Consider the following 8,040-nt stretch of genomic DNA (forward strand, 5'->3'; position numbering starts at 1 on the left):
TTTAAAGTTTTCAGGCATCCTGACATCTAAGGTTATTGACGTCGATATCATTTATTTTATATAAAAATTAATAGAATATACAAATTAAACCATAAAATTTGAAAGTCATTATAAAACTTAAATAGTTTTCAGATGACCTGCTTCTGAAATAAATCTAAAAATGCCGCTCGCATAGTAGGACACATCATGTCCAAGAATCTTGGCAAGGATGAACCTGCCATCCTCACCTCGAGTCTCAAACAGATATCTATTTCTTAAGTTATTATAATTTGGGCATTCGGTCAACAAATGCCTCACTGTTAAAGGTACTAAACAGTCCTCGCAATACAGTTGGTGTTGGCCCTTCAGCAGAAACTCGTGTGTCAACCGAGTGTGATCAATACGGAGACTCCAAAGAGTGGTCTCCCATTTTCAGGGCATCATGTCATACCTCCAAAGAGATATGACATTTGTTACTTCTTTCATTTTATTACCATCTAGACTATCCCGGTGCTCTTGCCATTTATTGCAAAACAATTTCTTGATGTTAGGTAGGAAATCATTACATGGAATTGGATACCTTCTTGGCAGCAACTCGGATGCCGCATTCTTTGCCAGTAAATCTGCCTTCTCATTACCAGACACACCTATATGTGCTGGAACCCAACAAAATCGAACCATTATACCTCTCCGTCCAATAATAAAAAGCCATTCTAAAATCTTTTAAACAAGATGTCAATGCAATTGGCCTATAATTTGCTGCTAAAAACTTTTCCTTACCGGGTTTTAAAAAGCCTAAAATAATGGCTAGTTCCCAAACACTTGGATAACTATGATCATGCCATATTCTATTAATAATGCTTAAAATAAATAACTTTGTATTAAAAGGTACCTGTTTAATCATTTCATATGGAATTCCATCGGGTCCAGGGGCTGTATCGTTACACGTAGCAAGTGCAGAATCAAATTCTCTTTCACTTAAAGGAGAATTGTATGACTCTTCCTTTCTTGTTGCGAAATTTAAAATTTTCTTTTCTTCAATGCTCCTATACTGGTGACCAGGAGCTGCTTCACACTTGAATGATATATTTGAAAAATGGTCCGCCAGGGCATTGCTAACTTCGGTTGCTCCAGTCATATACTGACCATTTACCCTTAACACTGGTGGTGGGTTTGGGGTGAATTTGTCTGCTATCTTTTTCACTTTCCTCCACACAGACTATGGCATCAACAACACTTTCAAAGAGTTCTGCATTTCCTTCAATTTCACTTAGCTCCCGAAATCTATCCCAGTCCGCCTTATCAAGATTCCATCGTGGCGATTTCTATAAAGGTGGACCATTGTTGGTGTTTATAATGATTGGTGCATGATCACTAGTATGCCAATCATCTAATATTCTCCAATTAAATTCGAGAAGACAGTTAGAGCTTGCTACTGATAGGTCAATGCAGGACAAGGTACCTGCCTGAACATGAAAGTGTGTGGGCTCTCCTGTATTTAAGAGTCCCACAACTTCATTCTCCAAAATTGATGATACAATATTACCCCTTGCGTTTGCCAAAACATCACCCCATAAAGGATGTCTACTATTAAGATTTCATAGTAAGAGAAAAGGTTGTGGTGTAGCGGGATGTCAACAAAAACAAACCCCACACCTTTGATCACTCTTCTACCAAAATATCCCACAATACAAACTTCCCCTTACTTTACTTCAAACTGGACTGTTGCTCGAAGGGAAAAACAAACAAAACATAACCTTAAAACTATATTTACTGCAACAAAAAAAAACAAAAATCACACATCATTAAACAAACTTAACACAAAAACAGACAGAAATAGCACTTTTATATTTATATATTATAGCTGTGTGTGTGGGTACACAGGACTCACCAATAATCGAAAAAAAATATCCTTTACATAAACCCAACACCGTCAGTCCACATACAGTACCGAAAAAACACTAACCCACACACAGTACCGAAAAACACTTACCCACACACAGTACTGAAAAACACTTACCCACACACTAAAATAAATCACTTAATATTAAACCCAATCGTATACCACAACCCAGAAATAAATCACATTTAACATCAACATAAGCGAGAACGCCAAAATATTAAATATATAAGTTGTGTGGTAACCGTAGTCCACAGACTCCACACACTGGCAACAATCCTTGTATCCAATTGCCACAAATCCATGCAGTCCATTCGACTGTCCAATCACATTAAAGGGGCCATCATCATCGTAAACATTTATTTCCAGTCGGGTCGTCAACGCTCAAATTCTCTATTTATATAAATATCTGCAGTCTAACTATGTTCATTGTACGGTCCAGGTCGTCATCATCAAGTTATTCATACAAGCACACGGCTGGCAAACCACCTTCCAGGCCAAACTAAAACTCCAAGGAGTCTAAAGGAGCCTAAAGGAGGAACTACGGCTCAGAACATAAAAACACTAAACAGCCGGCTTCCGAAGAACAAAAAAATGCAGAACCGACTCCTTCTATCGTCCAAGATCTAATGCTTTCGCCCAAGACATTCATCACCGCCCTATCCTAGCTAAAAAATGTAAACAAACAACCTCAAATATACCAACAATCTTTCCAACTTCAAACAATCATTCGCTAATTATCCTTGTTCTTCGGCGCGCACCGCGGACACACAAACACACGCACACACAACCACACATACTCTCTCGCGCACGCGCGATCTAGCAAAACTAAAGCAAATGAAATTCTCTCTCTCTCTGACAAAACTAAAGCAAATAACTCTCTCTCTCTCTCTCTCTATTTGACAAAACTAAAACAAATAAACACTTTCTCTCTCTCTCTCTCTCTCTCTCTCTCTCTCTCTCTCACACCACACACACACAAATCTAAGCAAATAAACACTTTCTCTCTCTCTCTCTCTCTCTCACACACAAATCTAAGCAAATAAACACTTTCTCTTGCGGTTTGACAAAACTTAAGTAAATAAACACCCACACTCACTCTCTCTCTCTCTCTCTCTCTCTCTCTCTCTCATTAATGACAAAGCTAAAGCAAATAAAATGTCTCGATTTAACAATACTAAAACAACTCTCTCTCTCTCTCTCTCTCTCTCTCTCTCTCTCTCTGTGACAAAACTAAAGCCAATACTGTAAACACTTTCTCTCTCTCTCTCTCTCTCTCTCTCTCTCTCTCTCTCTGACAAAACTTAAATAAACACTCTCTCTCTCTCTCTCTCTCTCTCTCTCTCTCTCTCTTGATTTGACAAACAAAAAATAAATTAAAATAAAATTAATCCTCCACATTCCTCCCCCCTTACTTTGCCAAATCCTCACACAACACTTACCTATTTTCTCATTACCCAGTCGCAATCAGGAACAGGGCCTCGGCTTCGGGTAACTGGGCCTTCATATACCTGCACTCTCTCACTCACTTCTTCCATGTCGTTTTCATTCAACGTACTATTACTATTCCCGTCTATGTTCTGCTCGTCTAAGATATCATTCACTATTTCATCTACCTCAGTTTCATCTGGCCCGAAAATCCCACTAATTTCTGTCAACAATTCATCCATTACATCTAAACCATTTTCTACTTTAACAAAAGAATCATTCATACTGCTTATCATTCTCCTATCTTTCATTCTCGTGTCCGTCATACGTTCTCTTGCCTCATCTAACGAAAAACCACACACACTATAAGTATCATTCATACTCATCCAAGTTTCATCTGTATTAATACATTTATCTTCCATACTCACCTGTACATTTACACCCTTGTCCTGCTTATTCTGATTCCCGCCTACAACTACAAAATTTTCCCGCCTTTTATCCCCAGTAAAATTCTCAGACGACTTCCTTTTCCTTCCATACTCTACTAACACCAATTGCTTATCTTCTAAACCTAATGCCTCACACATACTCGGTTCATACTTGTTCGTTTTCAGCCATTTATTCATACCATTCTCCTGAATATATCTTGGTACCTCCTTCCATTTTCGCAACTGATTGTGGTGTGCCCTAACCTTTTCCACACTACCATCCACACTTACCTTACCTAAAACATAACTCAACCCACTAGAACCAACATCTAACACCTCATATGGACCTTCAAACTTATCACTTACCTTATTGACATTCATTCTTCCCTTTTCAATTACTTCTTTTAACACTTTCTCTCCAACTTTGTAGCTTTCAAATCTCTCATTTGCTTTCTTCCAAACGTCTCTATCATTCTTGGACACACTCAATCTCGGTCTTACTATCTTTTCAAAATTCAACACAAACTTACACGGAGACATACCAGTACTCTTGTGCACCGTCGCATTATACGCCCACAACGCACGCCCAACATATAAATCCCAATCATTATCACATGTACTCATCATCCGCAAAATTTCTGTTAAGGTTCTTACAGTCCTTTCAGCCAAACCATTCGCACTTGGCATATACGGAGTCGAATACACATGTTCAATGCCCCATTCTCTTAACATCTGCTCAAACTCCCATCCCACAAACTCCGGACCATTGTCACTTAACATTTTTGCAGGCTTACACACACTCATCGGCAACATCACTTGACTTACCATTCTCGCTACAGTCTCACTTCTTTTATTCTTGATGGGTACGGCATACGCAAACTTGCTCATATGATCGACCATGACAATCATTCCCACATGTCTTCTCGCAGTCACAGGCAACGAAACACAATCAATCACAAACATCTCAAATGGCTCTTTCATACGTAACCTCAGAACAGGCGGACTTGCATGCATGCTCTGATACTTTCCCTTCTGACAATCCTCACAAGTAGTCGCTACATCCCTACAAATTTGACTCAACCCAGGAGTAAACAACCTCTCTCGCATGCATTCCCACAATTTATTCTTCCCCATATGCCCATACCTGTCATGCACTACCATACACATACTTACAGCTGCATGCATTGGAAACACAGGAACATATATATCTTCATCCATTCCCCTATGCAAAAAATACACAATATTCTTACAAACAACAAATCTTTTAACAACTTTCTTATACGCTTCCAAATCACACGGCCATTCTTCCACCCTAATACCATTTAAAATACATTCACGTAACCTATTTATCTCTAAACATTCACCTTGCATTTCTTCCACCTCTTCTTTGCTCAACAAATCATCTTCACTTTTTGCAATATCAATCATGCCCACAAAATTCGCCATGAATACACTATTATCCTCAATTACTATTACCTTACAGCCATTCTTAGAAAGCAAACCCTTACCAACATCAACTGACACATGGTGCAACCTCAAAAAATCTATTCCCATCAAAAAACAACTAGGCATTTCATTCTCTCCCATTACAATAAAATTATGTTCCACTTCCATACTCCCTAGTTTCACCTTCAACCTCACTTCTTCCCAAACAAGTAAACTTCCCTGACCTATTCCATGAATTCTCACACTCGTACACTGTCTTTTCACTTCCCAATTGTACCTCTCAATTTCCCTGATAACTGACTCATTTACTAATGACACTTGAGCACCCGTATCAATTAAACTACAATATTCATTCTCATTTATATTCACATATGTCATCATCCTTCCTTTTACACCATGCATACATACATTTACTCTCCTTTCAATTCTGTCACTCACTTCACCAATATGTTCATCATCATGTTCACTGTCCTCTATACCCCCATATCTTAGATTAAGGTCACTTGCACCATTATCCTTCTCACTCAACAATTTGCAACATTCCTCCTTACATTGAATCCTCAAAATATATTCCCTATCATTCTCCTTACATGCCCTATATTCCATCGGTCGATTCCATCCAAAATACAAATACACAGTTACACCATACAACATACTTACCACCATTAATATCCTTGATAATACTTCCCCTTCTAGTACACTACTCTCCTCCTCATACACCATTTCTTTTGACACTTCATTCATCACCCTTCTTTTAAGCTCAGTTACACTACCTGGTATTTCCGTATTTAACCCCTCTTGTACCAACTTACTTAAACCCATTAGGATACACTTATATACCATATCTTCCCCTTCACAACTCTGCTCCACAACTAAACCTTCAGGTAACCTTTCAGAATTCTGATTACTCTCTTTATCTTCCATTCTCCCATGCATCCTCGACATCGCATCTGCTATCACATTCTTATTTCCCGGTACATATTCTAACCTAAAATCAAATTCATTCAAATCCTCTATGGTCCTAGCAACCCTTGCATTCACACACTCTTTCCTTATCATGTACACTAGGGGCTGATGGTCAGTACGCACAATGAATTTTACACCATACAAAAATACTTTCAATGCTTTCACACAAAATCGTATTGCAGCCAATTCCCTGTCAATCGTCGAATACTTCCGCTCAGCTTTATTAAACGCTTTACTAACATACGCTATTACTCTCAATTGCTCTTCTCCATTTACTCTCTGCATTTGAACCAAACAACCACCCATACTAACCCCACTCGCATCCGTACACAACTCTAGCATATTCGCATTTTCACTGTAGTCTGGAAATGCCAAAGTGACGTCTTTCGCGGCCTCTTCCTTCAACCTTTCAAACGCTTCTATCATCCGATCATCCCATTTTAATTTTGTACTATTCCTTTTACCCGTCCATTCATTCAAAGGCTTCCCTATACCTGAACAATCTCTAACAAACTTGCGCCCAAACTCAACCAAACCAAGAAAACCTCGCAACTCACGCACAGTCCGGGGACGTGGAAATTCTCGCAACTTATTCACAAACTTGTCACTCTTCCTTATACCAGATTCACCCACTACATGCCCAAGAAATTCCACCTCCCTGGACAACCATGTACACTTCTCAAGCTTAATTTTCACACCAACTTCAATTAACCGCATCAACACTGCCTCAAGCAACCGCATATGTTCCTCAACAGTCTCGCTCGCAATCAGAATATCATCTATAAAAACAGTCACCTTCTGTCGATCGAAACCAGCCAATACAACATTCATCGCTCTTTGGAAGGCAGCAGGCGCATTAGCAAGACCAAAACTCAACCTTTTAAATTGAAAGTGACAATTCGTACTTGAAAATGCGGTAATGGGCCTGCTCCCCTCTGCTAGAGGCATCTGATAATAGCCCCGCACCAAATCTAATTTAGTAAAAACTTTCATTCCATGCATCTTATAAACACAATCAGACACCACATTCATTGGAAAACGTTCTTTAACAGTCACCCTCATTCACCTTCCTATAATCAATACACATGCGTAAACTTCCATCAGGCTTTCGTACAGGGACAATAGGGCTATTCCAGGCACTCTCCTCCTTTCTATTACACCCATACGCTCTAATTCCTGACACTGCTCCTCTATCTCCTTGGCAATAGGCGGAGAAAAATGCCTGGGACGCTGATATATGGGGGTATCTTCACTGAGAACTATTTTAAATTCTGCAGGTCTGACCCCCCACAATCATCGTCACCGAGACTCATAACTCTCCGCTTATCCCATAACATCTTAAGCACTCGTTCCCTTTCGACCTCACTTATCTCTCATCTAAACTTAATTCTTCCTTTCAACGTATCGTAATCCCAATCGTCATCGTTCTTTACCTTACCAGCCATTACCTGTCTCGCCTTAACATATCTTCCATCCTCTACATTGATCAGTGTATACATACATCCCATGCAATCGCCCTCACGTATTCCACGTATTCTCTTCCTCCTAACACTCGGCAACAACCTTACATACACCTGGGGTTCCTGCATATTCATAACACCATCATATATATACAGCACTCGTTTTCACCAAATTTCCTGCTTCATACCTTCCACTACATATTCATCCTCATCACTATTTGAAATTCCAGACTGCTCGGCCATGCAACTTTACACTAATAACCTCACCTTTCTTACCCGATAACTTTACACTTTCCTTTGCTACCAACGGCACTACCCTTCCACACCTTCGTACTCACTCTGCCGTCTTCCTTTAATAAAATTCCCAACAAATATTACCTTTAACCTTCATTTCAATCATATTCACACTTGGATGTACAATCATACCACATTT

The 8,040-nt window shown here is 39.4% G+C and overlaps 1 protein-coding gene across 1 annotated transcript in view; it reads left to right on the plus strand.

Annotated features, from left to right (window-relative positions):
* LOC137656483 (micronuclear linker histone polyprotein-like) overlaps window positions 1-8,040 on the plus strand; it is a 34,797-nt gene that overhangs the window by 25,421 nt on the left and 1,336 nt on the right. The gene's annotated exons all lie outside the window — the stretch shown is intronic.

Source organism: Palaemon carinicauda, chromosome 17 (genome assembly GCF_036898095.1).
Source record: "Palaemon carinicauda isolate YSFRI2023 chromosome 17, ASM3689809v2, whole genome shotgun sequence".
Taxonomy (NCBI): Eukaryota; Metazoa; Arthropoda; class Malacostraca; order Decapoda; family Palaemonidae; genus Palaemon; species Palaemon carinicauda.